Source organism: Phyllobates terribilis, unplaced genomic scaffold, assembly GCF_046119375.1.
Source record: "Phyllobates terribilis strain yellow unplaced genomic scaffold, ASM4611937v1 Scaffold_393__1_contigs__length_1774422, whole genome shotgun sequence".
Lineage (NCBI taxonomy): Eukaryota > Metazoa > Chordata > Amphibia > Anura > Dendrobatidae > Phyllobates > Phyllobates terribilis.
In genome coordinates this window covers 487,304-504,552 of record NW_027363153.1, presented here as the reverse complement: position 1 = coordinate 504,552, position 17,249 = coordinate 487,304, and the positions used below count along the sequence as shown (strand labels likewise).

At 44.8% G+C, this 17,249-nt stretch overlaps 8 non-coding genes and 3 pseudogenes across 8 annotated transcripts; all 11 read left to right on the top strand.

Moving 5' to 3' along the window:
* The first annotated feature begins 1 nt into the window (after position 1).
* Positions 2 to 192, top strand: LOC141225046 (U2 spliceosomal RNA). The gene has a single exon (XR_012292372.1). It is a non-coding gene; the product is annotated as a U2 spliceosomal RNA (small nuclear RNA).
* Positions 193 to 1,307: 1,115 nt separating this feature from the next.
* Positions 1,308 to 1,423, top strand: LOC141224536 (U2 spliceosomal RNA; annotated as a pseudogene).
* A 524-nt stretch (positions 1,424 to 1,947) lies between these two features.
* Positions 1,948 to 2,130, top strand: LOC141224390 (U2 spliceosomal RNA). Its single transcript, XR_012291816.1, has one exon. It is a non-coding gene; the product is annotated as a U2 spliceosomal RNA (small nuclear RNA).
* A 6,103-nt stretch (positions 2,131 to 8,233) lies between these two features.
* On the top strand, positions 8,234 to 8,420 carry LOC141224473 (U2 spliceosomal RNA). The gene has a single exon (XR_012291885.1). It is a non-coding gene; the product is annotated as a U2 spliceosomal RNA (small nuclear RNA).
* A 1,115-nt stretch (positions 8,421 to 9,535) lies between these two features.
* On the top strand, positions 9,536 to 9,726 carry LOC141225047 (U2 spliceosomal RNA). The gene has a single exon (XR_012292373.1). It is a non-coding gene; the product is annotated as a U2 spliceosomal RNA (small nuclear RNA).
* A 1,115-nt stretch (positions 9,727 to 10,841) lies between these two features.
* Positions 10,842 to 10,933, top strand: LOC141224567 (U2 spliceosomal RNA; annotated as a pseudogene).
* A 794-nt stretch (positions 10,934 to 11,727) lies between these two features.
* LOC141224481 (U2 spliceosomal RNA) lies at positions 11,728 to 11,907 on the top strand (annotated as a pseudogene).
* A 1,115-nt stretch (positions 11,908 to 13,022) lies between these two features.
* Positions 13,023 to 13,213, top strand: LOC141224650 (U2 spliceosomal RNA). The gene has a single exon (XR_012291985.1). It is a non-coding gene; the product is annotated as a U2 spliceosomal RNA (small nuclear RNA).
* Positions 13,214 to 14,328: 1,115 nt separating this feature from the next.
* Positions 14,329 to 14,519, top strand: LOC141224638 (U2 spliceosomal RNA). Its single transcript, XR_012291974.1, has one exon. It is a non-coding gene; the product is annotated as a U2 spliceosomal RNA (small nuclear RNA).
* A 1,115-nt stretch (positions 14,520 to 15,634) lies between these two features.
* LOC141224627 (U2 spliceosomal RNA) lies at positions 15,635 to 15,825 on the top strand. The gene has a single exon (XR_012291963.1). It is a non-coding gene; the product is annotated as a U2 spliceosomal RNA (small nuclear RNA).
* Positions 15,826 to 16,940: 1,115 nt separating this feature from the next.
* Positions 16,941 to 17,131, top strand: LOC141224616 (U2 spliceosomal RNA). The gene has a single exon (XR_012291952.1). It is a non-coding gene; the product is annotated as a U2 spliceosomal RNA (small nuclear RNA).
* Positions 17,132 to 17,249: the final 118 nt, after the last annotated feature.

Genomic DNA, 17,249 nt, shown 5'->3' with positions numbered 1-17,249 from the left:
TATCGCTTCTTGGCCTTTTGGCTAAGATCAAGTGTAGTATCTGTTCTTATCAGTTTAATATCTGATACGTCCCCTATCTGGGGACCATACATTAAATGGATTTTTAGAACAGGGAGATGGAAAAAGAGCTTGCTCTGTCCACTCCACGCATTGACCTGGTATTGCAGTATCTCCAGGACCGGTGCACCCCTTCTTTAATGCAGTTTCTAAAATCAGAAAGAATTGAATTCAATGTTTTTTGTTCATTTTGCTTGTTTGTCGGATTTTGGGATGGACTCTTTGGCTTTGCTTTTCTTCTCCTCATTGGATTTTTCATGTTCAAAGTTGCAGAAGCCAGATTACAAGCTCATTTTGGTTCAACTTCAGCAACTGTGCATTGCATTGCCATGTAATGTGATGCAATGCTATCTTTCTAGCTCTCCCTTTTTACTTCCTTTTGGATAAACAGACATATTAGGCAAGCATTTTGGAGCTTTCACCTAAATAACTACAGGTGGTGAGATAAGCTGCACAATATAATTGACCTTTCAGTATATTGTTGCACACACACCATCTATTTAGCAAATGCCCTTGTTATCAACAGCAGCCTTTTAAACTCACCTGAGCTAACAGGTATGTGCGCTGGTTACTCTGCTGCGCTTAAAATTTCTTTTTTGGTTTGCTACAATGCCTTTTCTGAAACGTTGTCTCCTTCTGCTGGAACACTGACTTCTTTCATTTAATGCCTGCAGACTATAAAAGAGAACCCAACCCAAAAAGTTTGGTTGATTAGTCTGTGGCATTCTGTTAAACTGTTGCTTATGGCGGTCTCTGTGAGCTTCTCAGCGACATTCAGCCAGCCAGGTATCCTGCCTGCAGTAGATGGAATGTGGCATTGGAACGCTGGCTGCGCGTGTCATAATAGGCTCTGAGCCTTTATATACCTGTGCACAGCAGCAGCCACCTTCAGTCTGCTGCTGGACAGCCAGCAGCAGCAGCAGCAGGAGAGGTATGTAATCAGGAGCCCTCCTGCTAAGGGTAGACAGCTGCTCGTTCCACCCCACCCCCCGCCTTAATTGGTTCTCCTCCCTTCCAACGGTGTTGAGGCGGGTGGGAACAGCAGGGGGTGAAGGTGCTGTGTTTAAAGAGGTGGAGTTATGCAGATCTAAAACGCGTGGATTGCAGCAGCAGCAAGCCGAAAAGTGCAGGCATGTAAGGGATCTAGAGGTTGACAACATGTCTTCTTAACGGGAGTCCAGGAGCTCATCTCCACAAATGGACTTTTCAGGATCCTTGGGTGGCTCCGTAGTTTGAAACCAATTCTGGTTATCGCTTCTCGGCCTTTTGGCTAAGATCAAGTGTAGTATCTTTTGAAAAGGCAGTTTTGTCCTTGGGCTGCCCTAGTAAATTGATGCATATTACACACTGGTTTGGTGCACTTGTTAGTACGCCAGGTGGCTCATAGAGTTATCTGATGGAAAACATGGCCCTCCAGGATCGAAGTCACTAGGCTGGGTAAGTGTGAGGGCTTTGGAGCAATGTGCCCCAGGAGTAGGCGCCCTGGTGGGAGTCCAAGCTTACTGTGACTGGGAACCCCAGAAAGACTTGGCTTCGTAGCACGCCGCACCTTTGCCAATCATACTTTCTGAGCAACCCCCCCTATTCCTGGCCTCCGGGCTAGGAAGGGGTATTTTTATAAACCCGGTCGGAGGTCCGGTCAGCTTTGGGCTGAGAAACCAACACAGGCTCCAGCTCCACTAGGGTGGCAGCCTAGATGGAAGCTGGGAGCACGAAAACGGCTCTTCTCCGGCTTCGGCTAGGGAGAGCATCGGAGATCCCTGACCCTCGCTGTGGCCTTCTGGCTCGGAGGGATGGGGATGGTTTATTGGGGACCCTCTCCTCCGGGAAGGGTCCACATGAATCCTCGCCTCGTGCGCTGTTTTGGTGTGACTTCGGTCACATTTTTCAGTGCCTTGGATGCAGCTTCAATCAAAAAAATCTGTTCTTATCAGTTTAATATCTGATACGTCCCCTATCTGGGGACCATATATTAAATGGATTTTTAGAACAGGGAGATGGAAAAAGAGCTTGCTCTGTCCACTCCACGCATTGACCTGGTATTGCAGTATCTCCAGGACCGGTGCACCCCTTCTTTAATGCAGTTTCTAAAATCAGAAAGAATTGAATTCAATGTTTTTTGTTCATTTTGCTTGTTTGTCGGATTTTGGGATGGACTCTTTGGCTTTGCTTTTCTTCTCCTCATTGGATTTTTCATGTTCAAAGTTGCAGAAGCCAGATTACAAGCTCATTTTGGTTCAACTTCAGCAACTGTGCATTGCATTGCCATGTAATGTGATGCAATGCTATCTTTCTAGCTCTCCCTTTTTACTTCCTTTTGGATAAACAGACATATTAGGCAAGCATTTTGGAGCTTTCACCTAAATAACTACAGGTGGTGAGATAAGCTGCACAATATAATTGACCTTTCAGTATATTGTTGCACACACACCATCTATTTAGCAAATGCCCTTGTTATCAACAGCAGCCTTTTAAACTCACCTGAGCTAACAGGTATGTGCGCTGGTTACTCTGCTGCGCTTAAAATTTCTTTTTTGGTTTGCTACAATGCCTTTTCTGAAACGTTGTCTCCTTCTGCTGGAACACTGACTTCTTTCATTTAATGCCTGCAGACTATAAAAGAGAACCCAACCCAAAAAGTTTGGTTGATTAGTCTGTGGCATTCTGTTAAACTGTTGCTTATGGCGGTCTCTGTGAGCTTCTCAGCGACATTCAGCCAGCCAGGTATCCTGCCTGCAGTAGATGGAATGTGGCAATGGAACGCTGGCTGCGCGTGTCATAATAGGCTCTGAGCCTTTATATACCTGTGCACAGCAGCAGCCACCTTCAGTCTGCTGCTGGACAGCCAGCAGCAGCAGGAGAGGTATGTAATCAGGAGCCCTCCTGCTAAGGGTAGACAGCTGCTCGTTCCACCCCACCCCCCGCCTTAATTGGTTCTCCTCCCTTCCAACGGTGTTGAGGCGGGTGGGAACAGCAGGGGGTGAAGGTGCTGTGTTTAAAGAGGTGGAGTTATGCAGATCTAAAACGCGTGGATTGCAGCAGCAGCAAGCCGAAAAGTGCAGGCATGTAAGGGATCTAGAGGTTGACAACATGTCTTCTTAACGGGAGTCCAGGAGCTCATCTCCACAAATGGACTTTTCAGGATCCTTGGGTGGCTCCGTAGTTTGAAACCAATTCTGGTTATCGCTTCTCGGCCTTTTGGCTCAGATCAAGTGTCTGGACATCAGGTTCCTTGAGTGCTAGCCCTCGGCCTTCCAGCATCGCCACTCCGGTGGCTTAAGCTGGATGCTGCTATAGGGGGAGAGTGAGGAGGAAACGGGAAGGCGATTTCCGTGGCTGACTATGGGAGTCAAGCTGAAATTTGCTGGGACCGGGGACCCCCGGGTCAAGAATGGATTTCGCATTGAGATTTCCGAGGAGAAGAAGGGACATTTTTCCATGTCCTACCTGGTGAATGCCATCTTCTATGAAGCATTGAAGATTAAGAAGTCGGACATTCTTTGCCTGCAGGAATTTAGAAGTCATGGAAGGTATGTGCTGGTTCTTTCTACTATGGCTGCTTGCCAAAATCTTTATAGAACCTTGAAAGGCCATACTGAGAACTCCCTCCTAGATGGACTCACTTTTACTGTCCTCTATTCAAAGGGGGATGTTCCTGTTGTTGTGTTTATGCACAATCCCTTTATCCCCCAGGAGGACATTACTGTATTCTTGAGGAGGCATTGTACTTATGTGCATTTTTCCCACAAGATCTCGAATGAAGAAGGCTTGTGGACTGGCAAATACAAGTACTTTGTTCGTTTTGCTACAGACCCCGAGGGGCCAGGGGGCATACATTATCCTCCTATGAGTTTCTCTATTGGGAGAGACACTGGTTTCTTGTACTTTCCTGATGCTCCTTTTTTCTGCAGAAGATGTAACAAGTATGGTCATGTCCAGGAGTCCTGCAGGTATCCGCCAACCTGCAGGAGGTGTAACACGTCTGGTCATATGGCGAAAGACTGCAAGAACCAGGTAAAGTGTGATGCTTGTGGTGAGGAGGGGCATGTTCTTAGGCAGTGTCAAGCTGGAACCACTCCTAAGTCTTTTGCTCAAGTGGTCGCGGAGGGGCCTGCTGTTCCTTCGACTTCTACTAGGGTTCCACAAGGTCCCCTTCCGGATGTCGGGGAGGCAACTGCTCCCCAAGAGGAAGAGGATGGCACTCAGATGGACGACATATTTGAAGATGCCCAGCTTCAGCCTCCTGCGTCAGGAGGCTTTGACATGGTGATTCCAGAGGTGATGTCACCTTTCCCTCCCCAGTTTGGTGTCCGTGGTGAGGGGGAAATGGACTTGTCCAATTCTCCTGTCATATCTTGGTGCAATACTGCTTCAGAGGAGATCGGGGGCGGTGGCCAAGGGGACTTGTCTGCTGTCCGTTTCTCTGATGAGGAGGATCCTGATGTGGTCAAGAAGAAGCCAAGGACTGAGTGTTCATCCATTGCTGCCGTGTGTGATAGCCCGGTGGACTCTCGTGCTTACCCGTCAGATGTATTTTCTCCTGACATTGTTACATTTGGCATTCAGCCAGATGGTAATAGCTTTGCTTTGCTTAATGAAGGTTGAGTTGATGTTTTCTTTCTTTTTTTTTCAGGTTATGTGTGATCCCCTTTAGTTATGCCGCATCATTCTGGATGGGACATTGTGTCCCTTAATGTTAGGCAAATTAGATCTGTTACCCGAAGAACAACAGTTCTGGATTATCTAAAGGGTTTGAGTGCAGATGTCTATTGTCTACAAGAGTGTGGGATTACTGAATCTCCAGGAGATAAGGACTGGCCTTATGGCCAGTATGTTTGGTCGGGGTCCAGCTTTAACAAAAATGATGGTGTGGGGATTTTAGTTGGTAATAAGAATATTACTATTGATAGTTACACGGTTGTGGAGGTGGGTCGCTGCATTATTGTTTTTTTGAGTTATAGGGGGTGGAAGGTTAGAATGATTAATTTATATTGTCCTACTAAAAAAGAGGAGTGGCTTGCTCTTCTTGAGAAATTGAGTTTTTTTCTTCCTGGAAAAATTCCTACAGTTTTTGTTGGTGACTGTAATTGTGTCACAGAAGGTAATGTGGACATTACGGGAAAAAAGTTATCTCAACTTATTTCTGATTTTTCTTTCTTAGACGCTGCAATACTTGAGTATGGCATTCCACCACCGCCTACATATTATGCTGACCGTGGTAATATTTCATCGAGGATAGATAGGATGTTATTTTCCAAAAATATGGTTTGTTCAAGTTATGTTCAACATAAGGTACCTTTTTCTGATCATGAGTGTTTGCGTGGAGTTTTTAGTGCGAATGGGGACATGGTGTTTGGGGGTGGGGTTTGGAAATTGAATACGAGGTTGTTGGAGGATGAGGAGGTGATGAGTGAGTTGGAGAAAAGGTATGCAAGTTGGAGGTGGCGTAAGCGTGATTTTGGTAGTGTGCTTGAATGGTGGGATTGGGTGAAATTACAGTTAAAAACTTTCTTTAAAAAATGGGGCTACAAAAAAGCTGCCAGATATCGTAATAGATTTAATGACTTAAGTAGACGGATTGATTGGTTGCGTGGGTGTGTTAGGAAAGGAATGGATATGTCTGATCAGCTTGAGGTTGCTAAGAATGAGTTAAAATGTCTTCTGGATGAAAAAGGTAAAGAGATTATTTACCGTACCAAGTTAGAGCATTTGGAAAAGAATGAAAAGTGCACCAGGTACTTTTTTAAAAAAATGAATGGAAGGAAGTTGGATTTGAGTGAAGTGGTAGGTGAAGATGGATCTAGTGTGGTTGGGAAGAATGTGTTGAATGAGGTGAATGGCTTCTATAGTAAGTTGTACGATGAGAAATGGATTGATCCTGGACTTGTGTCGCATGTATTGAGTGGTATGGAGAATAGACTTGGTTCGGATGAATGTGATGCTTTGTGTGAGGATGTTATTTTGGATGAGGTGAGGAATGTTGTTATGAGTGCTAAAAAGAATAAGACGCCTGGGAAGGATGGGTTGCCTGTGGAGCTGTATGTGAAAGCTTGGGAGTTTTTGGGTAAGGACTTGACTGAGGTTTGTAGGTATATGTGGATGAATGGTGTTTTGTGTGACAGTATGAAAGAGGGTATAGTGGTTCTTGTGTTTAAGAAGGGTGAGAAAAAGCGTTTGGAGAACTGGAGACCCATATCATTGCTTAACGCTGATTATAAGGTCTACAGTAAATTGTTAGCAAATCGTATGCGTGAGGTGATTGGTAGGGTTGTGGAGGATGACCAAGTGTGTGCCGTGCCTGGTCGGAGTATAAGTGATAATTTGTTATTGTTAAGGGATATGCTTGGGGATTGTAAGACTAGAAAGCAGAAGTGTATGGTGTTAGCAATTGATTTCGAAAAGGCTTTTGATAGAGTTTCGCATGTGTTTCTGTTTAAAGTATTGGAGAGGATGGGTTTCCCTAGGGTTTTTCTGAATGGAGTTAAGTCTTTATATGATTATGTGTCAAGTGAGTTTTTAGTGAATGGATGGTTGTCTGACAAAGTGATGATTAGGTCTGGTGTAAGACAGGGGTGCCCTATGTCCCCTGTCTTGTTTGTATGTGTGATTGAGCCTTTGCTGTGTTTAGTGAGACGTGAGAAAATGATGAGAGGATTGTTAGTGCCTGGGAGTGGTGGTAAGCATGTGAAGGTGTTAGGTTACATGGATGATGTTGTGATGGTGAGTGAAAGTATGGCTTCAATGAGTAGGGTGAGGTTGCTTTTGGATTTTTTCTGTGGTGCATCAGGTTTTAGAGTTAACTGGACTAAGTGTAGTTTCAAATGCTTTGGAGATGACAGTATTCGTATGGAAGGTGTTAAGTATGAGGAGAGTGCAATTAAGGTTTTAGGGGTATTTTTCAATGATGATCTGAAAGGAAATGAGAGTTGGGACGAGTGTGGTATGCGTGTTGAGCGAAAATTGAATTTTTGGAGAATGAGAGATCTTTCTTTGCGGGGCAAAGTTCTAGTTATCAAAGCAGTGATCTTACCCATTCTGCTTTTTGTGGCCATAATTTTTCCATCCCCTTTTAGGAAAGTGAAGAGAGTTGAGAAAATGATTTTTTCCTTTTTCTGGTGCAGCAAGATGGAGAAGCTGAAGAGGGAAAGCCTTTATAAGGCCTGCCAGCATGGTGGTTTGGGATTTCCTAATGTTGAGGTTTTTTTAGGGCTCCATTATATTAAGACGATTGTGGTATTGTTGGGTAAAGGTAATAAGGGTGCATGTATGGCAAGTTATTCTGCAGGATGGATGTTGTATGGGTTAGGTTGGAGAAAGAGGGATGCGAGAGTGCCTGTGTCTTTTAAGTGTCCGGTGTGGTATGAGGTGATTGAGAAGTTTGTCAAGAAGTATGATTTGCTGAGTGTGCCGGTGGATGAGTTTAGAATGACTAAGAGGGTGTATAGGAAATTGTGTGCAAATGAGGTCGAGTCTAATATTGTTGGTTTGAGAGGGAATGAGGTTGCGGATGCTTGGAGAAAGTTGGGTATGTATGGGATGTCCAACAAACAGAAGGATGTAGTGTGGATGGCGTTTCACAATATTCTTCCAGTGAGAGACGTTCAAAAGAAGAGAGGTTTGATTAGGTCGGATGTTTGTCCAAGAGATGGATGTAATGGTTGTGAGACGGTTATGCATCTGATGTGGAATTGTGATTTTGCGCAAGACGTGTGGAAATGTGTAGGGGGGTTGTGTAGGAGTTTGGCAGGAGTGACTTTTGTGGATTGGCGTGTGGTTATGTTTGGTATTGGTGCAAGTGGACGTGTAAAGGAGAGAGTTTTGTGGTTAATTATGGCTTGTGTGTTAGAAAGTTTGTGGGATGTGAGGAATCTTTGTGTATTTAAAAGGAAATCAATTACAGTAAATGAATGTATTAGGATTATTCTTTCTAGGCTATTTTTGATTTACAAGATGGATAGTAGTAGCGGTGGTGGAACAGATGCCGAGGGAATATGGAAATTTAAAAAGTGGAGGCATATTGTAAAATTTCAGTGATCTTTTGGTTTATATTAATAAGATGTTCTTCTTTCTGTAATATTAGGTTACTTTATGCTTAATAAATATGGCCATGATGATGAGAAGTTTTTTTTGCAACAGTTTTGGTATATCCTACTGATTTGCTATAAAACTAACCTGAATGGTTTAAAAAAAAAAAAAAAAAAAAAAAAAAATCTGTTCTTATCAGTTTAATATCTGATACGTCCCCTATCTGGGGACCATATATTAAATGGATTTTTAGAACAGGGAGATGGAAAAAGAGCTTGCTCTGTCCACTCCACGCATTGACCTGGTATTGCAGTATCTCCAGGACCGGTGCACCCCTTCTTTAATGCAGTTTCTAAAATCAGAAAGAATTGAATTCAATGTTTTTTGTTCATTTTGCTTGTTTGTCGGATTTTGGGATGGACTCTTTGGCTTTGCTTTTCTTCTCCTCATTGGATTTTTCATGTTCAAAGTTGCAGAAGCCAGATTACAAGCTCATTTTGGTTCAACTTCAGCAACTGTGCATTGCATTGCCATGTAATGTGATGCAATGCTATCTTTCTAGCTCTCCCTTTTTACTTCCTTTTGGATAAACAGACATATTAGGCAAGCATTTTGGAGCTTTCACCTAAATAACTACAGGTGGTGAGATAAGCTGCACAATATAATTGACCTTTCAGTATATTGTTGCACACACACCATCTATTTAGCAAATGCCCTTGTTATCAACAGCAGCCTTTTAAACTCACCTGAGCTAACAGGTATGTGCGCTGGTTACTCTGCTGCGCTTAAAATTTCTTTTTTGGTTTGCTACAATGCCTTTTCTGAAACGTTGTCTCCTTCTGCTGGAACACTGACTTCTTTCATTTAATGCCTGCAGACTATAAAAGAGAACCCAACCCAAAAAGTTTGGTTGATTAGTCTGTGGCATTCTGTTAAACTGTTGCTTATGGCGGTCTCTGTGAGCTTCTCAGCGACATTCAGCCAGCCAGGTATCCTGCCTGCAGTAGATGGAATGTGGCAATGGAACGCTGGCTGCGCGTGTCATAATAGGCTCTGAGCCTTTATATACCTGTGCACAGCAGCAGCCACCTTCAGTCTGCTGCTGGACAGCCAGCAGCAGCAGCAGCAGGAGAGGTATGTAATCAGGAGCCCTCCTGCTAAGGGTAGACAGCTGCTCGTTCCACCCCACCCCCCGCCTTAATTGGTTCTCCTCCCTTCCAACGGTGTTGAGGCGGGTGGGAACAGCAGGGGGTGAAGGTGCTGTGTTTAAAGAGGTGGAGTTATGCAGATCTAAAACGCGTGGATTGCAGCAGCAGCAAGCCGAAAAGTGCAGGCATGTAAGGGATCTAGAGGTTGACAACATGTCTTCTTAACGGGAGTCCAGGAGCTCATCTCCACAAATGGACTTTTCAGGATCCTTGGGTGGCTCCGTAGTTTGAAACCAATTCTGGTTATCGCTTCTCGGCCTTTTGGCTAAGATCAAGTGTAGTATCTGTTCTTATCAGTTTAATATCTGATACGTCCTCTATCTGGGGACCATATATTAAATGGATTTTTAGAACAGGGAGATGGAAAAAGAGCTTGCTCTGTCCACTCCACGCATTGACCTGGTATTGCAGTATCTCCAGGACCGGTGCACCCCTTCTTTAATGCAGTTTCTAAAATCAGAAAGAATTGAATTCAATGTTTTTTGTTCATTTTGCTTGTTTGTCGGATTTTGGGATGGACTCTTTGGCTTTGCTTTTCTTCTCCTCATTGGATTTTTCATGTTCAAAGTTGCAGAAGCCAGATTACAAGCTCATTTTGGTTCAACTTCAGCAACTGTGCATTGCATTGCCATGTAATGTGATGCAATGCTATCTTTCTAGCTCTCCCTTTTTACTTCCTTTTGGATAAACAGACATATTAGGCAAGCATTTTGGAGCTTTCACCTAAATAACTACAGGTGGTGAGATAAGCTGCACAATATAATTGACCTTTCAGTATATTGTTGCACACACACCATCTATTTAGCAAATGCCCTTGTTATCAACAGCAGCCTTTTAAACTCACCTGAGCTAACAGGTATGTGCACTGGTTACTCTGCTGCGCTTAAAATTTCTTTTTTGGTTTGCTACAATGCCTTTTCTGAAACGTTGTCTCCTTCTGCTGGAACACTGACTTCTTTCATTTAATGCCTGCAGACTATAAAAGAGAACCAAACCCAAAAAGTTTGGTTGATTAGTCTGTGTCATTCTGTTAAACTGTTGCTTATGGCGGTCTCTGTGAGCTTCTCAGCGACATTCAGCCAGCCAGGTATCCTGCCTGCAGTAGATGGAATGTGGCAATGGAACGCTGGCTGCGCGTGTCATAATAGGCTCTGAGCCTTTATATACCTGTGCACAGCAGCAGCCACCTTCAGTCTGCTGCTGGACAGCCAGCAGCAGCAGCAGCAGGAGAGGTATGTAATCAGGAGCCCTCCTGCTAAGGGTAGACAGCTGCTCGTTCCACCCCACCCCCCGCCTTAATTGGTTCTCCTCCCTTCCAACGGTGTTGAGGCGGGTGGGAACAGCAGGGGGTGAAGGTGCTGTGTTTAAAGAGGTGGAGTTATGCAGATCTAAAACGCGTGGATTGCAGCAGCAGCAAGCCGAAAAGTGCAGGCATGTAAGGGATCTAGAGGTTGACAACATGTCTTCTTAACGGGAGTCCAGGAGCTCATCTCCACAAATGGACTTTTCAGGATCCTTGGGTGGCTCCGTAGTTTGAAACCAATTCTGGTTATCGCTTCTCGGCCTTTTGGCTAAGATCAAGTGTAGTATCTTTCGAAAAGGCGGTTTTGGATGTTGGCCGCCCTAGTAGATTGATACATTATGCACACTGGGGTTTAGGCGCTTGTTAGTACGCCAGGTGGCTAATATAGTCATCTGGTGGAAAGCATGGCCCCCCAGGATCGACGCCATTGGGCCGGGGAAGATCGAAAGCCCGAAGTGTGAAGTGCCCCAGGAGTGGTGACCCTGGGGTGCCTTAACTCACTGGGATTGGGAACCCCACTTGAGTTTATGGCACATTTGCACAAGCACTTCAAATTTTCTTTCTTCGCACACACCCTTATTCCTGGCCTTCTGGCCTTAGGATGGGGAATTTTTCAATTCCCGGTCGAAGGTCCGGGCAGTATTATACTGTGAAACCTTCACTATTTATTTAATTTCTTTGTCACTGTGTGTCCACTTATTCACGTGTGTCACGTCCTACTAGGATTTTGTCGGGATGCGGTTCCCTTACGGGTTCCTCTCTTGGCAGGTCTAGGGGGGGAGTGTGTGGCCATCAGGTTCCGCTCCCCCCTGAACCCCCCTGGCTCTCCTCTTTCGGGAGGAGAGCGTTGTTGGCTCCCCTCTTCCGGGAGGGGAGCACAGTCTTTGGCTCCCAGTGCCTTGCTCGGGTGAGAACTCGGGCAGGTGCTGGGGGTAAGATTGGGTCGCCTCTGGCTTCGGCTGGAGGTGGCTTTTTGTCCCTGTTCCTCGCTGTGGCCTTTTGGCTCGGAGGGACGGGGAATGGTTTGGGGGACCCTTCTCCTTTTGGAGAGGGTTTCAAGAAGACCAGCATCCTAGTGCACTTTTTTTGTGGCACTTGTCACTTTTTTAAGCGCACTCGGGTTTTGTACACGAATTCGGGCTTTCAAAAAAAAAAAAAAAATCTGTTCTTATCAGTTTAATATCTGATACGTCCCCTATCTGGGGACCATATATTAAATGGATTTTTAGAACAGGGAGATGGAAAAAGAGCTTGCTCTGTCCACTCCACGCATTGACCTGGTATTGCAGTATCTCCAGGACCGGTGCACCCCTTCTTTAATGCAGTTTCTAAAATCAGAAAGAATTGAATTCAATGTTTTTTGTTCATTTTGCTTGTTTGTCGGATTTTGGGATGGACTCTTTGGCTTTGCTTTTCTTCTCCTCATTGGATTTTTCATGTTCAAAGTTGCAGAAGCCAGATTACAAGCTCATTTTGGTTCAACTTCAGCAACTGTGCATTGCATTGCCATGTAATGTGATGCAATGCTATCTTTCTAGCTCTCCCTTTTTACTTCCTTTTGGATAAACAGACATATTAGGCAAGCATTTTGGAGCTTTCACCTAAATAACTACAGGTGGTGAGATAAGCTGCACAATATAATTGACCTTTCAGTATATTGTTGCACACACACCATCTATTTAGCAAATGCCCTTGTTATCAACAGCAGCCTTTTAAACTCACCTGAGCTAACAGGTATGTGCGCTGGTTACTCTGCTGCGCTTAAAATTTCTTTTTTGGTTTGCTACAATGCCTTTTCTGAAACGTTGTCTCCTTCTGCTGGAACACTGACTTCTTTCATTTAATGCCTGCAGACTATAAAAGAGAACCCAACCCAAAAAGTTTGGTTGATTAGTCTGTGGCATTCTGTTAAACTGTTGCTTATGGCGGTCTCTGTGAGCTTCTCAGCGACATTCAGCCAGCCAGGTATCCTGCCTGCAGTAGATGGAATGTGGCAATGGAACGCTGGCTGCGCGTGTCATAATAGGCTCTGAGCCTTTATATACCTGTGCACAGCAGCAGCCACCTTCAGTCTGCTGCTGGACAGCCAGCAGCAGCAGCAGCAGGAGAGGTATGTAATCAGGAGCCCTCCTGCTAAGGGTAGACAGCTGCTCGTTCCACCCCACCCCCCGCCTTAATTGGTTCTCCTCCCTTCCAACGGTGTTGAGGCGGGTGGGAACAGCAGGGGGTGAAGGTGCTGTGTTTAAAGAGGTGGAGTTATGCAGATCTAAAACGCGTGGATTGCAGCAGCAGCAAGCCGAAAAGTGCAGGCATGTAAGGGATCTAGAGGTTGACAACATGTCTTCTTAACGGGAGTCCAGGAGCTCATCTCCACAAATGGACTTTTCAGGATCCTTGGGTGGCTCCGTAGTTTGAAACCAATTCTGGTTATCGCTTCTCGGCCTTTTGGCTAAGATCAAGTGTAGTATCTGTTCTTATCAGTTTAATATCTGATACGTCCCCTATCTGGGGACCATATATTAAATGGATTTTTAGAACAGGGAGATGGAAAAAGAGCTTGCTCTGTCCACTCCACGCATTGACCTGGTATTGCAGTATCTCCAGGACCGGTGCACCCCTTCTTTAATGCAGTTTCTAAAATCAGAAAGAATTGAATTCAATGTTTTTTGTTCATTTTGCTTGTTTGTCGGATTTTGGGATGGACTCTTTGGCTTTGCTTTTCTTCTCCTCATTGGATTTTTCATGTTCAAAGTTGCAGAAGCCAGATTACAAGCTCATTTTGGTTCAACTTCAGCAACTGTGCATTGCATTGCCATGTAATGTGATGCAATGCTATCTTTCTAGCTCTCCCTTTTTACTTCCTTTTGGATAAACAGACATATTAGGCAAGCATTTTGGAGCTTTCACCTAAATAACTACAGGTGGTGAGATAAGCTGCACAATATAATTGACCTTTCAGTATATTGTTGCACACACACCATCTATTTAGCAAATGCCCTTGTTATCAACAGCAGCCTTTTAAACTCACCTGAGCTAACAGGTATGTGCGCTGGTTACTCTGCTGCGCTTAAAATTTCTTTTTTGGTTTGCTACAATGCCTTTTCTGAAACGTTGTCTCCTTCTGCTGGAACACTGACTTCTTTCATTTAATGCCTGCAGACTATAAAAGAGAACCCAACCCAAAAAGTTTGGTTGATTAGTCTGTGGCATTCTGTTAAACTGTTGCTTATGGCGGTCTCTGTGAGCTTCTCAGCGACATTCAGCCAGCCAGGTATCCTGCCTGCAGTAGATGGAATGTGGCAATGGAACGCTGGCTGCGCGTGTCATAATAGGCTCTGAGCCTTTATATACCTGTGCACAGCAGCAGCCACCTTCAGTCTGCTGCTGGACAGCCAGCAGCAGCAGCAGCAGGAGAGGTATGTAATCAGGAGCCCTCCTGCTAAGGGTAGACAGCTGCTCGTTCCACCCCACCCCCCGCCTTAATTGGTTCTCCTCCCTTCCAACGGTGTTGAGGCGGGTGGGAACAGCAGGGGGTGAAGGTGCTGTGTTTAAAGAGGTGGAGTTATGCAGATCTAAAACGCGTGGATTGCAGCAGCAGCAAGCCGAAAAGTGCAGGCATGTAAGGGATCTAGAGGTTGACAACATGTCTTCTTAACGGGAGTCCAGGAGCTCATCTCCACAAATGGACTTTTCAGGATCCTTGGGTGGCTCCGTAGTTTGAAACCAATTCTGGTTATCGCTTCTCGGCCTTTTGGCTAAGATCAAGTGTAGTATCTGTTCTTATCAGTTTAATATCTGATACGTCCCCTATCTGGGGACCATATATTAAATGGATTTTTAGAACAGGGAGATGGAAAAAGAGCTTGCTCTGTCCACTCCACGCATTGACCTGGTATTGCAGTATCTCCAGGACCGGTGCACCCCTTCTTTAATGCAGTTTCTAAAATCAGAAAGAATTGAATTCAATGTTTTTTGTTCATTTTGCTTGTTTGTCGGATTTTGGGATGGACTCTTTGGCTTTGCTTTTCTTCTCCTCATTGGATTTTTCATGTTCAAAGTTGCAGAAGCCAGATTACAAGCTCATTTTGGTTCAACTTCAGCAACTGTGCATTGCATTGCCATGTAATGTGATGCAATGCTATCTTTCTAGCTCTCCCTTTTTACTTCCTTTTGGATAAACAGACATATTAGGCAAGCATTTTGGAGCTTTCACCTAAATAACTACAGGTGGTGAGATAAGCTGCACAATATAATTGACCTTTCAGTATATTGTTGCACACACACCATCTATTTAGCAAATGCCCTTGTTATCAACAGCAGCCTTTTAAACTCACCTGAGCTAACAGGTATGTGCGCTGGTTACTCTGCTGCGCTTAAAATTTCTTTTTTGGTTTGCTACAATGCCTTTTCTGAAACGTTGTCTCCTTCTGCTGGAACACTGACTTCTTTCATTTAATGCCTGCAGACTATAAAAGAGACCCCAACCCAAAAAGTTTGGTTGATTAGTCTGTGGCATTCTGTTAAACTGTTGCTTATGGCGGTCTCTGTGAGCTTCTCAGCGACATTCAGCCAGCCAGGTATCCTGCCTGCAGTAGATGGAATGTGGCAATGGAACGCTGGCTGCGCGTGTCATAATAGGCTCTGAGCCTTTATATACCTGTGCACAGCAGCAGCCACCTTCAGTCTGCTGCTGGACAGCCAGCAGCAGCAGCAGCAGGAGAGGTATGTAATCAGGAGCCCTCCTGCTAAGGGTAGACAGCTGCTCGTTCCACCCCACCCCCCGCCTTAATTGGTTCTCCTCCCTTCCAACGGTGTTGAGGCGGGTGGGAACAGCAGGGGGTGAAGGTGCTGTGTTTAAAGAGGTGGAGTTATGCAGATCTAAAACGCGTGGATTGCAGCAGCAGCAAGCCGAAAAGTGCAGGCATGTAAGGGATCTAGAGGTTGACAACATGTCTTCTTAACGGGAGTCCAGGAGCTCATCTCCACAAATGGACTTTTCAGGATCCTTGGGTGGCTCCGTAGTTTGAAACCAATTCTGGTTATCGCTTCTCGGCCTTTTGGCTAAGATCAAGTGTAGTATCTGTTCTTATCAGTTTAATATCTGATACGTCCCCTATCTGGGGACCATATATTAAATGGATTTTTAGAACAGGGAGATGGAAAAAGAGCTTGCTCTGTCCACTCCACGCATTGACCTGGTATTGCAGTATCTCCAGGACCGGTGCACCCCTTCTTTAATGCAGTTTCTAAAATCAGAAAGAATTGAATTCAATGTTTTTTGTTCATTTTGCTTGTTTGTCGGATTTTGGGATGGACTCTTTGGCTTTGCTTTTCTTCTCCTCATTGGATTTTTCATGTTCAAAGTTGCAGAAGCCAGATTACAAGCTCATTTTGGTTCAACTTCAGCAACTGTGCATTGCATTGCCATGTAATGTGATGCAATGCTATCTTTCTAGCTCTCCCTTTTTACTTCCTTTTGGATAAACAGACATATTAGGCAAGCATTTTGGAGCTTTCACCTAAATAACTACAGGTGGTAAGATAAGCTGCACAATATAATTGACCTTTCAGTATATTGTTGCACACACACCATCTATTTAGCAAATGCCCTTGTTATCAACAGCAGCCTTTTAAACTCACCTGAGCTAACAGGTATGTGCGCTGGTTACTCTGCTGCGCTTAAAATTTCTTTTTTGGTTTGCTACAATGCCTTTTCTGAAACGTTGTCTCCTTCTGCTGGAACACTGACTTCTTTCATTTAATGCCTGCAGACTATAAAAGAGAACCCAACCCAAAAAGTTTGGTTGATTAGTCTGTGGCATTCTGTTAAACTGTTGCTTATGGCGGTCTCTGTGAGCTTCTCAGCGACATTCAGCCAGCCAGGTATCCTGCCTGCAGTAGATGGAATGTGGCAATGGAACGCTGGCTGCGCGTGTCATAATAGGCTCTGAGCCTTTATATACCTGTGCACAGCAGCAGCCACCTTCAGTCTGCTGCTGGACAGCCAGCAGCAGCAGCAGCAGGAGAGGTATGTAATCAGGAGCCCTCCTGCTAAGGGTAGACAGCTGCTCGTTCCACCCCACCCCCCGCCTTAATTGGTTCTCCTCCCTTCCAACGGTGTTGAGGCGGGTGGGAACAGCAGGGGGTGAAGGTGCTGTGTTTAAAGAGGTGGAGTTATGCAGATCTAAAACGCGTGGATTGCAGCAGCAGCAAGCCGAAAAGTGCAGGCATGTAAGGGATCTAGAGGTTGACAACATGTCTTCTTAACGGGAGTCCAGGAGCTCATCTCCACAAATGGACTTTTCAGGATCCTTGGGTGGCTCCGTAGTTTGAAACCAATTCTGGTTATCGCTTCTCGGCCTTTTGGCTAAGATCAAGTGTAGTATCTGTTCTTATCAGTTTAATATCTGATACGTCCCCTATCTGGGGACCATATATTAAATGGATTTTTAGAACAGGGAGATGGAAAAAGAGCTTGCTCTGTCCACTCCACGCATTGACCTGGTATTGCAGTATCTCCAGGACCGGTGCACCCCTTCTTTAATGCAGTTTCTAAAATCAGAAAGAATTGAATTCAATGTTTTTTGTTCATTTTGCTTGTTTGTCGGATTTTGGGATGGACTCTTTGGCTTTGCTTTTCTTCTCCTCATTGGATT